This window comes from Mizuhopecten yessoensis, unplaced genomic scaffold (assembly GCF_002113885.1).
Source record: "Mizuhopecten yessoensis strain PY_sf001 unplaced genomic scaffold, ASM211388v2 scaffold10331, whole genome shotgun sequence".
Classification (NCBI taxonomy): Eukaryota; Metazoa; Mollusca; class Bivalvia; order Pectinida; family Pectinidae; genus Mizuhopecten; species Mizuhopecten yessoensis.
In genome coordinates, this window is record NW_018408493.1 from 594,071 (window position 1) to 615,433 (window position 21,363).

Here is a 21,363-nt window from a genome sequence, read left to right on the forward strand (position 1 = left end):
AGCTGTGATGATATACGTGTGTTCGTGTACAGACAGAAAGTGTTCGAGAAATAAGAGTTGGAAGTTAAGGCGGGGACTTTAACAATGCCAGGGTCAGATCATCTTTGTAACATTTCCTAATAATAATTGCGATGAAAGTTTAAAAATGCTGGTACATGTAGTAGAAAGGATGGGATGGTTAACCTTTCGACCCCGGATTGCCGTTGTAAGATCATTTCATGAGATAACGGTTGAAGACAATGAACTATAACATGTGATATAATGTAGATACATTGTATTTATGAATATACATAGAGAAATTACGTTCGCATATATACCCTGTATAGCACGTGCCGAGTACACATTCCCTTATCAGTATCAGCGCCCGGATGTGGTCAGCAACTCCACGTAAATAACTTCGGCCTACACGTTTTATCGTATCCGTTACACCGGACCATGTAGTAACTATCAGTACATGCGGTCAAGCTCAATTACATGTCATTTATCAATAATTAGTACCCACGTCTATCTGACCATTACGTGATACCGCGGGCAACGCGCCGATACAGATTGTGCGTCAGTCATGTCCAGTTGGTCAGCGAAACATTGACCACAAACAAAAGATTAGTCAGCTTTCAGAGCATCAGCCAGGATTAAGTAAGCGGAAGTTTGTTTTAAAGCGTTTCATGAAACACCCCTTAGCGAACGAGTCTTGAATTTCAACCAGTTTTCATATATCAGTTTTGAAAACTCCTTTCTATAACAACAAATGGTCATTATACCGCATCCGTTATTTCGTATGAGTCTCTTATATAAGTTCATTGTAGTTGTTTTCATGTTTTTATAGTCTATTGAATTAGAATGACTAAATAAAGTTTAGTACATTTCACAATTAGAAACGTTTAATAGGTAGAAAATAGTCAAGATGGTTTGACTAATGGTTCACAAGCGTCCGGTTAAGCTCGATAAATCCTCCTCTAGCGTTTAAACAACTCAGATGGACACAATATGCATTTCTTGAGAGCATTTGTGTGTATTCTGATTGTCCCTTGTCATTACTGATGAGCCCAAAGCAAGCGTCTTATCAACACCGAGCCAAACACACTGATTTTACCCCATGTCATTTAAGAGCCCCCAGAAATCTAAACGTGACTGTTATACTACATGAATCTTCTTTTGAAAAACAAGAGTCCTTCATAATATGCGGTTTAGTGTTAAGGTCTATAAGGTATTCTTTCACTGAACACGAAGTCAGTCAATGCTCGATTTATTGTAACAAACCATACGTTTTGTATCGTGCCAATCAAGAGTCCCACGGAGTTTGATTATGAACAATAAGCTTTGTATACACAATTCAAGAATCCCATGGAGTTTAATTATGAACAGCAAATGGTAAAATTGTAGTGTGTCCCCTTCAGACATCCTTTACACTAGAGTACCACCTCTCGTATATACAAACTTGGTTAATTCCTCGACGGGGCTTACTTTAACGAGTCGCTTCTTCACCCACCTCAAGTCGTAACGACCCGTCAATTGCAGGGCTAACGGTTTCAATGTGTGTGGAAATAGTATTTACTCGAGCGGATAATGACTTCGGAGTAGAGATGAATTGTCGTAGTAAAGGATAACTATGAGATTAAACATATAATATACTATTCACGTGCATACATTGCGGGACCTAAACTCCCCTCCAAGCACAGGAGAGTGTAGATTCTTATCGTTGCTGATTGGTGGAGGCCACACGTCTACGCTCGCTGCATAATCCATCTCCGTCGGCGCAGTGTTTGTAAACAGTACCAATGCGTCGGAGTTTCAATGTGGCCGTGCTCGTGTTTCGGCAGTTGATAAAATGGACTTAACCCATGTTCGATTTCTATACAACTTCGTCATGTACTAAAGACAAAGTGTGTTGGATTTCTATCGACAATACCAGGGAGTGTGATCCTGGGTTATAACATTACCGTAGTGGACTCAATAATTAGTTCCCAGTGGACAGGATTAAGTGGAGAAAATCATCAAGCCGATAAAACCGATTCCCTGACTATGAGTGATTAACGTTTAGGGTAAGTTTACTTTTAATTATCTCTTCGATCGAATAATGGTTTTTGATTTCACGGATTTGACATACAACGGTAAATAAATACTCTTTAAACAGTTTGGTCTTTAATCAAAAACCCCTTATCGTTCAAATGTTGTTGATCAAATACGCTTGTTATTCATTTGTATATATGGGTATAGGTAAACAAATACTTAATATTTAAAAATGTAATTAACTGGTTCGGCTTCTAGTTTATTATGTGACTTTTAAAACATTATATCAACAACTTATTCATTACAAACACGCTTGGAAGGTTTTCCCAACAAATATTAACATCGCACATTTGTCAATGCTTTTTCTGAAATAAACAGATATCCAAACATCTGTACATACTAAGATTTAAAGATTGTGTGCGATGTATTTCCAGAAGTTGTTTTTTTACATTTTCATATTTAAAAGGAGACACACTTTCATTTGCATATCTAAATATAAACATACTAAGATTTAAAGATTGTGTGCGATGTATTTTTTCGGTACATGACAGTACAACATAATCTATTATTGTAGCGATCTATTTTAATATGGCAGGTGCAGACATGCTTAGTTTATACATGAATTTTGTTTTAAACATTCTAATTGTTCAAATTGTCATTCGTGCCTATAAATATGTCACGGACAATCCGATATGCTTCTTCTAATTAAAATTGTCTTTAAAGTAGAAAGGAGGCAATAATATTTAATTGGCATTATGCGCGACATCTGCAAGACGTATGACAAGGTGGCAGTCTCGCGTTCCCAATTAAATCCTTCTAAATTCCGTATTATCCCAATAATTATTATCTCGCTACAATCTCATTATTCAGAAGCTGTTAACAAATTCGAACTAACCCGTAAAAACCTAACCACAATCCCGTTCTATCCCATAATAGTTTAATCACAATCCCGCACTATCCTTTAGAGCTTCACCATAATCCCATATTATCCTTTAATATTGCGTAACCACAATATTTACTTACGGTTCCGTACGACCCCTTAGAGCTTCAACATAATTCCGAACTATCCCATAAGAGCCCCGCATAATCCATTATTATAATCCCATTTGAGCCCGGACAACATCCCATCTCAGCATCACCATAGCTCTGTACTGTCCCCTTAGAACACGATCATCATCTCGAACTATCCCATAATAGCCCCGCCGTAATAAAAACAACTTTATTAGAAACCGAACAATATAGCGTACTATTCCCATTTTAGTCTGAACACAAGAACAATCTATCCCATTTCAGCATCACCATAGCTCTGCACTATCCCCTTAGAACATTACCATAATCCCGAACTATCCCATAAAGCCCCGCCGTAAAAAAAAAAAACCTAATTAGAAAACGAATAATAAAACACAGATTATTCTATCCCCTCTCAGCCTCGCCACAATCCTGAACTATCCCATGTCAGCCTCGCCACAATCCTGAACTATCCCATTTCAGCCTCGCCACAATCCTGAACTATCCCATCTCAGCCTCGCCACAAGCCTGAACTAGAACTATCCCATCTCAGCCTCGCCACAATCCTGAACTATCCCATCTCAGCCTCGCCACAATCCTGAACTATCCCATGACTGCGTCACAAAAATCCCGCAATCTCCTACAAAAGGCTCACATTAGCACAGTATTACCTAGGAGCAGTCGAATCCGTTCATTCTCACTTTCATTTAAAGCGGAACCTCATTAATACGGACACTTTGGTTTAATTGTATAACGGAATCTTCTTAATGCCCGATTACCACGAGTTCTGTGAATAACGGAACCTCATCACTCCGGACACTTTAGTTTATGTTATATGGCGGAATCTTCCTATAGCCCGGTTACTTTGCGTTTTGTGAAAAACGGAACTTCATTAGTCCGGACACTTAAGTTTATGTATACGGCGGAATCTTCCTATAGACCGGTTACTTTGCGTTTTGTGAAAAGCAGAACCTCATTGGTCCGGACACTTTGATTTAGTTAAACGAACTTCATCCAATATTTGCACATTAAACAAATTTCAAAACATACTATAAAGAGGATAGGAAAACAAGGTAATAGCTTATACCACATCTGTATTTCCTTCCTAATTAGTAATGATATTTCGCTTACGTCTTCATCAGTTTGGTTTAGTTTGGTTTAGCATTATTTAACGTCCTATCAACAGCTATGGTAATTTAAGGACGGCCTCCCCTGTGTGCAAGATGCATGCGTGTAGCGTATGCGTGTATGTTTTGGGAGGCTGTGATATGTTCGTGTTTGTCTTCTGGTGATAGCGCGGAACTGATGCCCACTTTATAGTGCTACCTCACTGAAACATACTGCCCAAGACAACCAGCAGGACACCCCAACCGGTCACAGTATACTGACAACGGGCGAACCAGTCTTCCCACTCCTAAATTCCTTGAGAAGAAACTACCATTTTTACAGACTCTGGTATGTCTCGGCCAGGGGACAGAACCTAAAGCCTTCCTCACAGGCANCTGCAGGGACTTAGTCGGAGACTTGCTTCACAAAGTCGTTATACCATTGTTGTTGGTAACCCGGATGTTCAGGATAACAAGGTTCCTCCATCGAAATTGAAATGTAGCGGCCAGTATTTTATTGCCTCTGTCAGGAATCGAACCCGGGACCTTTGCCTTTCTAGTTTGATGCTCTACCGATTGACATGCAGAGATATTCCATTCTCTCTAGTCGAGTCGGTAGGAGTCGGCTACTACTTTACCAGACTTTGATCCCTAGAGGCGACCTTGCTATAATCACGTACGCCCGCTCTTATCATTTATAATCCTCACAAGAGTCATACAATCCGATCACTGTCTCTTCTTACGACTAAAATAAACACCAGGAAATTGTCGAACAGACGATTTCTGTCCTCCCGTGCTAGGAAAAACGTTCAGACTATAAAATATAGTATTCTAGTCAAAAACAGTATGACTGGTGTTTATATGGGTATTAGGTCTAAGAGCTTTGACATCGGCATATCCTATGAAGTTCATGCACAGGGACCTAGAAATCAATTACGGGGCTGATTTCGGATCCATTCTGATGTGTGGGAATTATTATTAGACTTTTAAGGTGTTTATATCTGCTCCCTGTATAAAATTTCTCCACCCCCACGCCGAGGTTATACACCTTTATTGGGAGATACATCATAGAACGCAAAAAGATTCCCTTGACATCAGCATCGTTCAAATCAACATCTTGTAACTGCTTCTCAAGTCCCTGTGGTGAAGTTAGCCTCACCATGGATGTCTATGCTAAGTACCATCAACCATGTCTTCTCGTATATCTTAAAACTTCTTTGAGACGAACAACCCATTGCACACTTCACGTTTGTTCAGTATCTACCTGTTTGAAAAGGGATGTCTAAGAGTTTGATTTCTTTAAAATATGATTCAATTTCTACTTGTAAGAAGATGCCTCAGATTTCACTTTTTTTTTAAAGGATTCGTTGATGTTTCTTAACAATTAAGATATGAGATAAGAACCATAAACAACTGAAATAAAAACACATATCAAAGCTCTCCCGAGACATAGTTTTCGTGTGTTTTCTTGTCTGTAATGCGCTTTCTTTAGTAAACGCGAGAAAATGAGAGTAACTACACCAATGTAACGATCTTTCTCCCCCTGTTAAACGGGGAAAATTATTGACTATTAGTGTTTTGTTTAGGTGGTTCTTATCTTGCAACATCACTTATAAATCTTGTTGTACGTATACCATACGAGTGCGAATGCATTTCGTAATGTAATTTTCACTTCTGTTCAAAACACGAGGAAACAATACATCATATTTTATGCATGACATCAGACCCTCAAAAATCACGAACTACTTTGAAAAAAATCCCACATCAAAACAAATAGAGTAGACATGGCATTATTTAATATTGGAAACTACAAGAGGTAGTTAACTCGATAAGAAACTGTATTTCTATTTTTAAAGCTTCCGAAAACATCATCACACATATTGTAAAAAAAGAAAGAAAAAAAAAGCCTTACGACATTACTATTTACTAATGCTGTTGTCTACATACATTGCTATTAAGATATGTTGACTGGTATTTGACACACAGCGACATTCACGATAAATAGATAATGAGGAAGCGGGCATGTTGGACAAGGGGGAAACAATTATAACTGTCTCATCACAGTTGAAACAGCCTTTTCGCGACAAAGCGGTCCGCTCATCAATTAGTGTAGGTTGATATTGAAGACCGATCTGCAATACTGTTGTGAGCATATGTCTTATTTCCGGTTCGCGATGTTTCCTGTCGTCTTTGATTGTCATTTGTTCCGGTTATTGCACGTACTTCCGGTTTGTCCACAAATAAACTTTAAGTGGACTGTTTGGGCAATGTACGTGGTGCTTCTATTTAAGTCTGTATCCCGAAATATCAAGATAGAGAGAGTGAATGAACTGAATTTCTAGATGAGGGAGTGAAGAGGGAAGGAAGTAAGATGGAAGGTTTATTTGGTTTGGTTTGGTTTGTTTGTGTTTTACGCCCTGTTAACAGCTATGGTCATTTAAGGACGTGCCAGTTTTTGGCGATGGAGGAAAGTCGGAGTTTCCGGAGAAAAAACACCGATCTACGGCCAGTACATGGTGACTGCCCAACGTAGGTCTCGAACCAGCGACCCAGTGGTGGAGCCTAGAAGAGACCTAGTGGTAGCAGAATTTCAGACGCCTAAACCACTTCAACCACTTGGCCACCCGGGGGTGGGGTTGGTAATTCTGCAGTATAGGATGGTGTAACGTTGTTGGTGATGAATCTCAATTGTCAAGATTCGCAAATTTATTATCAAAATTTGTTTTCTTGGCTCTTTCTATGAACGACTGAATGATATTTTGCTTAAGTAATCGTTACCTATTTTTCAATCTGATAAATTCTTTTAATCGTATAAAGAATTGTTCGGACAAAAACGTGCCTAATTTATGTATGTGCGTTATGACACTTATAAATTGTCCAGTGGAATCCTGTTTTATTACATACTTACTGATAAATACGTTTTTTTTGTATATGCGATACGACACAATTGCTCTAACCCATATCAGCCCTCGCCGTATCACACCCCGAAACCCGTATCAGCCCCCGCCGTATCACACCCCAAAACCCATATCACACCACTTTTGGGATTTTTTTTCGTTTTTCAATATTTCAAAAAGAAAATTAAATCATAAGATAGTAGTTTTTATTAGTAAATATGTAATAAACAGAATAAAACACGCCTTTTTCCATATCACACCCAGTATCAACCCTCGACCAATATCAGCCCTCGTGCCTTCGGCCCTTGGGCTGATATTGCAGTCTCGTGTTGATACTGGGTATGATATGGAAAAAGGCATGTATTATTCTCTATTTAACGGTTATATTATAAAGATATTATAAAGAAAATAGATCAAATATCAATCATATATTTGTTTTGATCCTATGTTAATTGTTTGGCGCGTCATAACAAAATCCATATAACTCTCCCCATGAAATCAATGTTTGCTTTTCATTATCAAAGAGAAATGTGAGAAAAATATCGGTTTAGTTCAACGCCTTCCCTAGGGATTCGCCGTCAGTTTGTATAAGATAATATTGCTTTGTAGACTGGTGGCAATTAACGCTATATTTTCTCATAAATCGGTAATGACATCACGCAGCAATCTTATATGACTGTACGCATATCACATATCGTTACTATATATATATATATTTATACACTGCTCACGCGCGCATGAACATAGGTAGACCATACCTTTAACGCTTTTAGCTCAGCCGAGGAGCATGTCCCGTCGATTTATCTCCATGTGTGCGAGCGCTACATCCGAGTGGTGAGGGCCCCCTATATACACGACATCCAGTGTCTATATATATATATATATATATATATATAACGCTTCAGCTCACCGAGTCTCGTTAATCTGGGCAAGCGACTGAAGGATAACTAACATACGCAATACGTATCATTTATAGACATGACCGTTTGAATGAAGACAATTTTAAGCCATGAAGTCTTTTTTTTCTCGTGTGGTAACCCGTCAACGGGGTCCCTTTGTTTGTCGAGAATGTTGGTAAAAGAATGGGATACCCAGTCTTAAACATCAACCGATGAAATTCGTATTTTTACCTGGACGATATCGCCATTGAAGTATTGTGTGAACCTTTTTTGTGTGTGTTGGATATCATACCTGTACTATCCCTTGCTATGGATAATTCCTACCTGTGAAACATCGATCAACATACCTGTAAGGTAAAGGTAGGCTATATAAATATTCTTAAATATGGATTAATTTGCTTACTTTATTAATTAAATTGGAATATCGCATGTGATCGTCTGAACGAGTAAACAATTATAAAAGCAACATATTCATCTTCTATTGATCATGCAATTCAACTTGTATAAGTGTTCGTGCCTTGTAAAAGAAATCGTGTTAGTTTTGATAGAAGATTGATAATAAATGATAGTTTATAAATATTAAATCTCATTCGCACTCTTGTAGTTTTAATCAGCGTTTTATTTGTCTATTAAAACCAAATATTTGTTTTTATCTTATCTAAAATGATGATTACTGGATCATAGACAAAGAAATCTCTTGACACAAACAAATATTTTTGCATGCATGATAACTTTAATTCTTTTTTCTTATTCACGGAAAAAATAATATATCTTTACACAGCCGAATTTTGTGATCTGGGATATTCTGACCCAAACGATGTATATACGTATCTTATATATACACAACATCCTATATATTGAATGAAGTTTATATCTTTGTTGAATCTCTCGTCCCCTTTTTCCTCTTACATGTAGGCCGACATACAACATATTGAATAAATAGCATATCTGTCTCCAATCTTTCCTCAACAGTTACTATCTTGTGTGGTTTTGCTTCTTTTTATGTGCTTTTTTATTTATTTTTAAAGAAGATATTTAAAATAAACATGAAGTGAGTGTTTGTTGTGATGGCTTTCCTTGTGTCGTGTTACTCATGTAGACTTAGTTACAGGCAAACGTTCACGAGGTAATAGTAACTGCCTTTTACTGTGGTTAAATACATCCTCGTTCCCATTCTATTTAAATGGTTCGTCATGCCTGACGCTTGGATAAAAAAACCCACCTATATATACTACCAATATAAACTGAATCTTCTTGTTATCAACGGAACGTGGGAAATAACACAGTTCGTCTATCGAAAAATCCTTTAAATTCACGATATTGGATATATGATACCATATAAACAAAAATGCGTGTCGTTTCTTTTTCTCCAAATCTGAATTTTGGGTTATTGGAAAATAATACACAACCGATGTTGTTCATTGCTATGAAATATATTTGATAATTGAAACGAAATTGATTCTAACCACGCCCCTTTTGTATCGAACACTTGTATTTTTGTTTGTTTACAAATGTGCGTATTATGCCAGGAAATCAGCCGTCAATTGCAATAAACACGAAAATTGAAATGAAAATATTACGCGAAATTGATACTGAGATCGACAGTGTGTTATGTAAAATGTACGTGATTGAAGATTAACTTAAAGTTTACTACGTTTTAAAGACGTTGGCTGGTTATAAATTTTAAATATGCTAGAAGATTCTATTTTAGTAAGACATTACGATGTGTTATGGCGATGTTAAGATATCTTCAAAACGAGCTCCCGATGTACTTATAAATCTTTAGAGGGATGTTGAATCTGACACGTTTCATAAATATTCCAATAAACAACTCTCAAAAAAGGATGTTGAAACCAGCAACATATGATCACCCTAGAAACATGATTTAAAAAAATAAAAAAGACGTTGCACGATCTACTAGGGATCTTCAGAAGAAATTTGCATATTTTCTTACAGATGTTTGTGCTAATATCTCACCTGGGAGGTCAAGACGTCCTTTTAAAGTCAATTCATATGGAAATTGATGTCAGCTACTTTCTTTATATTGCTTTAGCCGACTTCTCTCTCCAAAAAAGTAAGAATAGTTAAGAAGTCCTGGTCGGTCGTGAGATCTAGAGCGTTTCACAGCGTTTCACAGCGGTTGTTGCGTGTTCGAATCTCGAAACAAATGTCTATTTTTTTTTTAACAAATTGTTTATTTCAGGTCGATCCTTGAAGCCAGAATCGATTATAATTTAGTGCTATAAAGAGCAATTGGAGAGACACCTATGGGAAGTCGATAGCTAAAAACTTGATTTAGTATACAACTACAAATACATATGTACGACCTCCCGCGAGGATTAATCGTTATTTTTCTCATGACAAGTTATAGTGGTAAATTTATACCCAACACTAAAAATCCCTTCAGAGGTATTCGGAAATTTCATGATGTAAGCTATGTTATAACGCCTCCAGATACCTTTTATTGAAGTTAAGCTTCTATGTGAGTGTTAAACACGGGACAATATTGTTGTAAGTACATACATGTACGTGTATGTAACCTTGTCAATATCATGTCGTTTTCGTGTTTATTACCGAGGGGAATACGAGGGGCGTGGCTCTACACTCAATTAAAACCCGAGTCGTTCTAGAGGTCTCGTGTGTTGATTTGACAAGAGATTATTTTGGGATGTGAAAATTTGCAAGTATAATAAAACGGAACGAACACATCTAGTTGAAATTCTGTTTATGTCTTTCTCTAAATTTTAATTCAGTTTCTGAGTGACCTTTTCGCTGACTCTAAGTCATTTCAAGGAAATCTTCACTGACAAACGTATATATACATTCCATACACTTCAGACAAGATTAAGATGTTGTTCGGAAACACATTGACATTTGCTTGTCTGCAATTCACGTGTCAATATTAGAACATTGTTTACATTCATATTTGACATGTTCATTTCACACAAGTATTTTAGATTTTTTAGATTTTGACACGTGGATTTATTTTCTGGTATTCCAATGATTTTACGTTCATGACGACGTCAAATGAACGTGAATGAGTACAGTTGGCAACAAACTTACATAAAGTTAGCTAAGTTTCCATTTTGTTCTTTGTTGCCGAAAAAACCCAACAGATTGATAGCTAGCTCGTTAATGAGCACGTGATTTCTGTATTCTAATTATTTAACAGGCAATCATAAAATAGTAATGCCTTTCTTGACACACAACTTACACTATTCCGTTATGTGTCCGTTCGGTTAGCTTGTTTTGTCATTCGTTGAACCCGTATTGTGTCCGTCCGTTGGAATGTCTTATATTCGTTTTATGTGTCCGTTTTTTTTCTTTTGTATTCATTTGATGAATTCGTCTTGTGTCTGTTCGTTGGACGCGTCTTATTCAAATTAAGGTGTCCGTCCTTTGTCCGTTAAATGAGTCTGTCTTGTATTCATTTGACGAATCCGTCTTGTGCCCGTTCGTTGGACGCGTCTCATTGCAATCAATGTGTGGCCAACTTGTGTCCGTCCTTTGTCCGTTTGATGAGGTTGTCTTGTATTCATTTGACGAATCCGTCTTGTGTCCTTTCGTTGGACGCGTCTCATTGCCATCCTTGTGAGGCCAATATGTGTCCTTTCTTTGTCCGTTCAATGAGTCTGTCTTGTATTCATTTGACGAATCCGTCTTGTGTCCTTTCGTTGGACGCGTCTCATTGCCATCCTTGTGAGGCCAATATGTGTCCGTCCTTTGTCCGTTCAATGAGTCTGTCCTGTATTCATTTGATGAATCCGTCTTGTGTTCGTTTCATGTGTGTCCGTCTTTTGTCCGTTGAATGAAAAGAATGCTGAGATTTTAGGGAAATTTACGTAAACAAAAGTAGTATGTACCTCATATAAATGTACATTTCAGCAGTTAATCGTATTTGAGTGATCATAACGAGAATCTAAAGCATGCATTTATGTTATTAAAACAACATAACTTACTCCGCAAGATCTATAAAAAGTAACAAAAGTTACCCATTTATCGCTCCATCCGTGGCTATGTTTTATAAAAACGGCATTTCTTGATAGGATTTTAACGCGCTCCCTTATTTCTATAGAAAACTCAATTACGGATCTCCGTAACACACACATTAATGCTATAAAACAAAAATCTCTTTGAAGTTACCTTTGGCATTATAAAACTGTACTTTTATTAAATAAGCGCCTCTATTTTTGTTCACCGTGCAAGAAAATGGCGCTTTCATGTCTTGGGGCTATTGTATTTTATGTAATATAAGATTTCTGATTTTAAATCTTTCATGACAGTGCACTTTGGTTGCTAATAAGACGATAAGAGACCGACATATTCGCATAAGTTTGTACTCCTATGTTGAAAGTTGCCACGATACACAAGGTCTTCATCAGCCATGTTTACCACCATGCCAAAGCGTTTAAGATGTCACTTTTATAGGTCCTCGACTTCAACCGCAGAGAACACGACTGAGTAGTTGTAAAACGCATGGTCTTAGGTTTAAATTTGATCAATAAATTCGCGATCTGTCAACGTTTGTTTGCTGTGGGTTTCGTTTCTTTTATAACGCCTCTGTTTAATCTGCTCCAAACTTGACTGTTAACATAATTGTCTTTTAAAGAGACTGATTTGTGAAGCACGCGTATGATGTATTTAAGGAAACTTGCAAGTTAATTAAGAGATAATAACCTAACGATTGAAAATAACTCCGTAAACATATTCCTCGCACTTAATCACTTCAATCGTTCTCGAATTTGAAATCTATATATCAAACACGATTTCAAAATAGAGACGGAGCCATTAGTTCGGGAAGCGATCTCTGCAAATTCACGACTTTCCCAGACAATGTATCATCCCTCGCAACATACATGAAAAAACAAAAGGTGATAAGTTGACATCTATCTCTAGGGAAGTAGCTTTTTTGTTACGCCCCTTTACGGTCACGTGGTGTCTCATTGACAACCTCCATCCAATGCATCACCTGATTCCCGACATGCCCCTTATATGGTCATGATCACGTTGCTTCCAGTTGACGTCTTCTTAGGGTACGTAACTTCCAAATATAAACTTTATTTATTTTACAACACTTATAAAACTTTTTTTTTTCCCAACTTGTATTAGTCATACTTGTTTGCCATGATGATAGCGCGCAGGGGTCTGAAGTGTCGCTTTGTGCCGGACGTAGACACAGCCTCCCTTTCAGATCATATGGTGTGTAGTAATGCCACTGGAACGCCCCCTTTGAGACCTCGTGGTGTCGAACTGATGACTTTCTGTTTGGTCTTATTAATCTCCTAGTAACGTCCATAAAAAGCTGGCTATTAACTAGACCACCTACCCTTAAGGTAATTTCGTAACATGCAGGTGATGTCACTTTCATATTTCTCGTTCTCACACCTATTTTTGTCTCTGATATTTTTTCTTTCTTTCTATAAATAGTTGTTCCCTTATCATCCCCTGATCTCACAGCCTTATATATATATACGTAGATATATTATTGTGATATAGGGTGTCTCAACACTTTGTGTCTTTAACTTCGGAATGTCTTTGAATTTTCATTTTATGTGCGGGAACATAATTACATTTTTTTTTCTCTCGGCCAATTTTATGGCTCTAGTTACAAGACTGGCTATTTATTCTGACGTTGTGTTGTACGCCATTTTGATAACGTGCCTTTATTGTTATTCACCGCGGGGCGTATGCTATTATTAGATACGAAGGGAGGAGTGGCTACATTTTCGCCCACAGTTTGCATATATCAAATTTAGGTAATATCCTTTGCCGTATTAAACCGAAGGAAAATAATTGGATTTGCTCGTGTATTTCCGGCTCTGTAGAGTTTTGTTTCGTTTCCTCATATTCCGAACTTTAATTTATGTTACAAAATCATTACAGTTACAGGTTTTTCGATTAACGTCACACAAATATATAATGCATGATCTGTTTACTGTCCGTATTTGATAAGTCAGATTGCGATATTGGCTGTAGATCAAAAGACCTTAAGCTAGTAACCGTGAGTTTTAAGTTCGCTTAGTTTTGAATTGTGAAAATTTAGTCTTAATTGTATACCAATACGATCGCTTAATCAGTACCTATTTGAAGAAATGTAAAACAGGAAAATGATATATTTGAATATAATAAACAATTCAAACATACAGTGATTAACTAATATAAATATTGGATACTTGTGCCTATGGCCATTTTGTAGACTATTTCGATATTGACGACAACGGCGCTGATGAAAAATTACGAAAACGGCGATGATTTTGTAGATGACGTCATACACGTATACTGCCGCTCCACCTAACGGTTGTTTTAATGACTGATGACGTAGATGATGAGAACGGATATGGCTACTGCGTCAATTGTAAGAAGTTGACGCCTACCAGACAAACAAACTAAACCCTGTTATGAATTTGACCAATAATGGCGGCGTTATCTTTGACGTCATTTCCTGTTTCCAAGCTCACTCTGTAGAACTCGACCAAAGTCCAGAGTTTTATATTTGCATCTCCTTCATATGAAGTTTTCCAGTACGTTGACTATTTCCTCTTTCGTCTTATTACCATGTCTTTGATATTGCCTCATTGAATCAATTCCCCTTTCCGTGTCGATATCCCGTACACGGTCTCGAGGAAGTTTAGTTTAAGCCACACATGTAATGAGGGAAAACTAGAGATCTTTATGATGTTTGAATCCGGTATAGCGAACTTGTTAGCATTGAAATAACCGCGGCATGTTAAATCAACGAAGTCTTATGCTTACTAATTAATCCATTTGGGTATTGAATTATTTGAACCTGACTGTTGCCAACTTATTGTCGGTCTCGCGCCGGCGTGAAATCGGGGCTCTGTCTATGTCAATATATGGGGCAGTCATACAATTGATCGAACTCGTGAGTTAATCTGTCTCGTCCACATGCTTCCATTCAAGCGATGTTGGATATATGTCTCATGCGCATGCGTATAACCAAGAATCCGTTTAAGCCACATCATCCATGAAAACCCTCGTGCGATTTGGTTCCGTCTTTAGTGTAGATATATGATTTGTTTATTTGTTAGCTATCGTATGCTCCGGTCGTCCGTTTGCTTTAGATATGAAACGGTCGCCAAATCTGTCTCAATAAGAAAACTACATTTTGATTTGTAATAACAAATTACTTCTTCCGGTTTATTGGTTCGGACATGTCAACTTGACAAACCCGATTGGTCTACACAATTCCATTCACGCATGCGCACTGCTACCGACAGGTATTTGCTATTGTACTGTATGCCCTGTGATGCCATATCGGGTTCATACCAGATTTAATTAAGTACGCATTTCTCTGGCTCGTAGGGAATCTATATGAAAATGCCATCGGCTCAAATTTCCATCAAATTATTGGATATTTCAAAGTCTGCACAGCCATCAACTATCAATTAACGCGAAATCTACCGCATAAAGTCAAAAACAGATTGACAACTCCATGTCAAACATCAAAACCGGTTACAAGTTTGACCATTTATATTGTATTTAAATTACTCAATCAGGGTAAATAAATCTTTTGAAGTTTCCATCACTCAAATCAACGTTTCCTTTATAGTAGTCTTTCATTATCCCAAGTGCATTTATTGACCACGTGGTTCGTGTCAGAGAACGTTTGCATGCAAACGAATCATGGAAGGAAACTAGAAGCCGACTATAAATGTAATTCGTTTAAGGCGTTACCACACACGCGTTCCCTCTTTGTTTGGCAAATGCTGATGGTTAACGTCTTAAACAATGAGCCGTGCTGCCGGGTTTATTCGTAGTAGATATAATCAACAAAAAAAAACATGCAGGATTCTTTGATATTGATGCAAGTTAATCTACATCCCGTGGGAATTTTACATACAAGGTTATATAATTCACGGAGCGGTTTCGTAATTCGTTTTCTAACCTGCCGCCTACTTCCGGTTTCATTAAGAAAGGAGCTGCAAAAGCAGACGAAGTTGAGGTCGCTTCGGTCATTGGAAAACAGTTTCCATCGTCCCCCCGTCTTGAGAGCAACTAAGATGATAAATAAATTTCGTCTGCTCTTACCGGCTTTTAATAACGTAGTCGCCATTATAGATGGATATTTCTCAAACATGAAAATAACCTGCAACTTTTCCAGGGTCAGCGTGCCCATTATAACCTCCCCCACAGCTGGAGGCTGTTGGTTTTGTCTGTATTTCTAACGGGAGATAATTATTTCTGTTTCTGGGTCATTTTACTTCTAAACGCCAGGAATATCCATCTTATCGACAAACTTTATATCGATAAGGCCTTAAAATAATTACTATTTCGCTATGGCTCTCTCAGAGGTGTAACGAATCTCCTATCGACCCAAGTTCACACTTGGGGCGAGATGTCCTGTTGTCGAGTATCCCCACGTTACTGGGGTGTCGGCTATATTTAGTATGTTGGTATTCACATCTACAAAGGTCCCGCGGCGATGATATCCAATTTGTCCCCATATCTTCATGTTAATGTGGTCACTTAATGTGTGAGATGTTGATTGTCGAGAGGTCCTGCTTGAATCTCATCTCAAATTAGGATCACGCCCAGGATTCGGTGATTCATTCAGCTGCATTCATTATTATGGGGGGGGGGGGGGGGGGGGGNNNTTACTAACAGTAAATATTTTGAAAGATTTAAATAAAAAAATAAATCACCATTTATATTTTAGCTTTCCTGACCCAGAGGGCTAAGCACGACTTCCTCTGAAGAACCGAATTACCTAGATTCATTGTATATGACCAGGAATTTACTAAGAGAGGAAATGGCATTGACCGATATTCAAGGTCACTGGAATGGTTGTTAGAATTATAAAACAAAATCATCCGAAGAGCCAAAAGGTCTAGAGTATCGATGCTAGATTAAAAAATGAGTTAGAAACATGTATATAAAATAGCAGAGAGTTATTCTGTTATTATTAAATTTGCAACTAAGCATCATTTAACATTTATATTTTAATTCTTCCAATAAGTTACTACAAAAGGACAAATTATAGTTACAGCAGATATTGAGTAATAAGACAGTTTGTCTGTTACACTAAATAACTGCAAAATAGACTGTCCATACTCCATTGGGAGGCGGGCAGGGGCGGTAATTGGTCAGTCCTTTTTCTAATGTCTACTGTTAAGTGTAGGAATCCGTCAAGGCGTGGTAATGGAACCATATCTGTTCTATTGAACTTCCCTCTAGAGAGAGATAAGACGTGAAAGATGACTCACAGGTCGCTCATTAACAAGTCACTGTATTGTCAGTGGAAAACAATTTAAAGTAACACCACTTACAAGTACGAAATAGTCTTGATTTAGTCCTATAATTACAGGACTGAACATTTGTTTTTAGTTAAAATTGATGTCCTGAGCTAAGAACCACAGACGAGTGTTTAAAGTCAGTTTTCAATCACGTAACATACACACGAAGAGCACACAAAAATGTCAGTTGATCTCATACCTGGCGATCAATGGTGGCTCTTAACTTCAAACAGCCACTTCAAGGACTTTTAACTTACAACAAAACAAAGATAGCATGTTTAAATGCAGTATCTATAGCATTTATTTAATGTTACGTGTAGTTCATGAAATTATTTAATCTCAAAGAACATTTATGTCGCTTGAACTTGCACATGGTGTGACGTTAACATATTAAACTGCATGTATAACATAATTTGTCACCAATGTTAATGACCATCATTTTCTGGTTTTTACGCGTGGAACGTTGATGGTTCTTATCATCTAAAGTCAAAATACAACAGCTGGATAAATTCTCTACTAAATGCTCGTGCAAGTTCGGGGAATGATAAGGCATGCTGTATCCCACCTTATGATCGTATGAGGCGACTAATGGATGATAATTGTTGAATTGGAATATTTCTTCTATATATTTTGTTTAGAGGGACACTAAAGACTCCACAATTGATATTTTATTCCCATTGCGATACCTTGGATCTATATTTTTTCTGTTCTCTTCTGCTACTCGTTCTTTCCGACGGTTTCTACCTACACGTCCATAATGAGGCGCTAAACCAAATAAAACCGAACCAAACCCTGGCGTCTCAGTTTAGCCAGTTGTGACTGTTTTGAGTGTCATTCTTTCATGTCCAGGCACGTTCATTGTCCCATCATCCTTGAACATCGTAGCTTGTGTGAGGACGCAACACAACACAACAACCAACCAACGTAATAAACAAACAAATCTCAGGGGAAAACATGCGAAACGTGAATTCTACGACCTTTTTGAAGTAATAATGTTTGTTTTCTTACCCCGTCTGCTGTAGATCCCACCAAGCAATATTAACAGAACCGGGGGAAATCAGGAACACTAGTGTGAGACTGAATCCCCGATACCGTCTGTTTGCATAACCTATTATTTACTTATTTAATTTACGCTTGTGATAAAAATATGGAATCCCATTTGTATTAAATTTTAGCTGAAATATGTTATAGAAAATCCCAGATTTAACTTTTCTTTTTAATTGTCAAAATGTTTTCTCATTCTGTATAGTAAAAAAAACTAAACGCTTGTTATTTGCTGTGAGCATGGAGCTGTGATATAGGAAAGCGGTTTTACATGATATATATGCTTATCAAATAAACCGTGATATCTTAGAAATATAATACGCATATCTTTGAAAACCAGTTGTTGTATAGCTTAAACGGGACGATAATTCCTTAAGTATTTAATTTAAAAGAGACAAATCAAAATCTTTTATAACAACTAAACATGCACGAATTGTAAATAAAAATATTTTACGAGACGATAACGTGTCGGGATATCAGCCGTCCTGGAAACCTTATCAGAGATATCGCTCTCTCTTATCAGGAAAATACAGTTGGTTTATTGGCATCTTTTTTAATGCCAGTCTGCTTGCTAGTCTTTATCAAAAATCTACAACGTAAAAAACTCTAAAATCGAAAGCAAAAAGATGTAGATCTAATCTCCGCGGGTTTTTGAAATAAAATCAGCTTAAGAGATAAACCTCCCAGTGGGTTAATATGTTGTGGCACTTCAGTTTATTTCAATGTATGTGGCCTGCTCATGACTTGGCTCTGTCTCGCATTGTCTGTGAGAAATCAATCTTGACGTTTTTGTGAATATATGCATCCCCCCCCGCCCGCGTATATACAATAGCGATGGCTGCAAATGCTTGCGTTATTTTGGCCTCGCGCTCACACAGAGATCTTTAATTAATTCATATTCTTAAGAGATAAGCAGTTGCTGTCGAAAAATGATAAACGGAATTTTCCCATGGCCGATTGCATTTACAACGGTTGGGATTACATTGACATTCAATACGCCACAATGTCATTCATTCTGATATAGATTCAATGTTATACTTCGCTGGGAATTAATTTAAGCGTTTTGGCAGACGGACATGTAAACCGCTAACATTTTAATCGCATAAGCTTAACTTCACTGAAATACAAAATAGTAAAAATGCTCAGTTTCCAGTCTTTCTGCCTCCAAGAACACACTACCACGTACATTTCAACAAATTTTATTCATGATAGTATATGACTATATAGGATCAAACAACACGCTACACCTATATCAGTTATCTCCTGAGCATAAGAATAACATTCGAAGGTATCAATTTAACTGCACTGTAGATATTTTCTACAGCCGATACCAGATCATAATTCGCAGCTAAGTCGCAAAATAAAACTCTTTGGTAAAGTATATGACCGATCGCAAACATTTAAAAACGCCGAATTTTATATTTCAGAAATATTTTGCCGTCAAAAGGACCCGCTATAGATATATTTTGTCCGCAGATACAAAAACTGAAATATTTATTGTTTTGCTACAAAAAAAATAAAGGCTTCCCTTGCTGTCATGCATGTTACAATTTTACCTCAAAGTCTTTTTTTCTGGGACGGGTTCAGTGGTATGTCGCTAATTATGACAGTTAGGTGTCGTCAGCTCGATCGATTAAACACGCGTTTTATTTAAATTGTTTCTCAACATAAACGCTCAGAAAGAAAATTTTACGAATAAGCAATTCTGGAATCTTAACCTGAAACATATAACAAATGTGGGTGGCGCAGTGGATAGCGCCCTTGCCTTCCATGAAGGCGGCCGGGGTTCGTTTCCCCTAACGGACGTGAAAAGGCTCACCTGCCCGACCACGTACGTGGGTTTTCTCCGGGTACTCCTCCCCCAATGAGGCACGCTAATATCCGGGCCAACAAGAGTGATTAATATAGGTTGTAAAAACTTGTTTCATAATTGTTTTAGATTAAATAAAATTTAGTAACAAATGCCTTCAGATATTGCAATCAGTCGAGCACAAAATGTACAAATCAAACTGAAATGATCCAGAAACCACCATCTGAATGTTTCAAAGTGCACTTACCACTGTGTTTGCCACATCAGACAATCAACTCTCTACGTGCATGTACATGTACGTAAACATAATTTGGATTGATAAAAAAAGTGTTTATTTCAAAAGATGAATTGCTTCAAGATTAAAAATATTCTATTTCATATATATATATAATACCGCAACTTTATAAGAAACCTTTAATGTTTGAGTACAAAACCCCATTTTTATGAATCTGCTCGCGCAGTAAATCTAAATTAGTGTATAATACATTTTCAATACCTTATACCACGATGTTGGCGTATTCTGTGACTTCATTAGTTATTTCATACTTCTGTAATGGTTCCATACAATAGCGAACCTTGGACTAGGCGACTTAATTATCAACTCTATACGGCTTAAACGACGAAAATCCATATTTCTTTCTTTCTTTTTTCTTTTTTCTCTCTCTCACTGAAAGACAGATTTGAATAATTGAATCTAATTCATTGATGAATAAACCCCATTTCATTTATGTCGTGAAAATACATTAATTTTATTTTTCCAACTACGATGTTTTCAGATAATTCTATTTAAGAATTCGAAAAAATGATGAACATTTTAGTGATGGGGTTATGGATTAAATTGGAGAAAACATTTATTCAAACTGACGAAACTTTCATACGTGAAGTCCTATCGTTGACACATATGAGTTTGTGTTTGATATAAAATATCAAAATACATTATCCAGCTTGAACCGATAAACATTTCTAGCGCACGGTTATATGCTTGTTGGATATCGTATCGAACGATCCCACAAGACTCGCAATGTTAAGGATATAGCGTATCGAACGCTCCCATAGAACTTTATGCTTCACATGTAAAATTGACAATTCATTTGTCAAATATATTATAACCGCTACGACAGAAATGGAAATAGAGCTATAAATAGGATTAGCAGGTTAAATGTTAGCCTTTCGTTGCATGCTGTGCATATACAGTCGGTTTTTACCTGTGGCACCTGTGGATTTGCATAAAAACGGGACAATACACAGTCAAATAAATGTAAACATTTCCTTTACACATCTAACTGAGAGAAGATTTATTACAGCTCAGCTACATTTATTACAATGAAAGGTAGC

At 37.2% G+C, this 21,363-nt stretch overlaps 1 protein-coding gene across 3 annotated transcripts in view; it reads left to right on the plus strand.

Moving 5' to 3' along the window:
- Positions 1 to 1,778: 1,778 nt before the first annotated feature.
- The window catches only part of LOC110460185 (probable G-protein coupled receptor 139), a 61,310-nt gene continuing 41,725 nt past the window's right edge, over positions 1,779 to 21,363 (plus strand). Inside the window, exon 1 of one of the 3 annotated variants that reach the window (XM_021512952.1) lies at positions 1,779 to 2,042. The gene's annotated coding sequence lies outside the window, so the exon portion shown is untranslated. Of the gene's footprint in view, positions 2,043 to 7,944; positions 8,281 to 21,363 lie in introns of those variants that run through there. The other 2 variants (XM_021512949.1, XM_021512950.1) reach the window with 2 other exon arrangements.